We start from the raw sequence: 587 nt of genomic DNA on the forward strand, positions 1-587 counted from the left end.
AAATCCTTGGGTAAAATGCCATTATTTCCTTTTTATAGACAAGTTTCAAATAGAAGCTAGGAGAGAGAAAAAATATTCCAGAATTTCTATGAGAATATATTACCAGAGGATTATTCTGGGAGAAATTAGAACAATCTCCCTTCACTTTCTTTCCTACCCAACCTCCATTACTGCAGCTGCATAGGAAAAACATGAAAAGATAACTTCAGCAGGCTGATGTTTACTGTGCAGTGACGTAGCCAGCTCACAACAAACCCTCATCACCAGCTGAGGGGTTTGTCAAGGTCAAAAAATGGTTACTGGAACATGATCAGATAACCGGATGGTAAAATAATTCCATTTCATCTATTTCACAGATGAAGAACCAAACACATGTATACGTAAAGATCTTCAAATCAATCACCAGAAAGCTGACAAAAGTCAAGTTACTCTCTTATAACCTGAGGCTTAGCAATAGAGGAACTACAGCTCAAGAAATCTGGGAGTGTTACCCAGCACAATGGTGTTTGCTATGCACATTGCCAGTACCTGGAAAATAATCAAACTAATACACACCAAAAAGGGAAGGAACCACGAGTGAAAATGGC

The sequence above is a fragment of the Erithacus rubecula genome, assembly GCF_903797595.1.
Source record: "Erithacus rubecula genome assembly, chromosome: 1".
Taxonomy (NCBI): Eukaryota; Metazoa; Chordata; class Aves; order Passeriformes; family Muscicapidae; genus Erithacus; species Erithacus rubecula.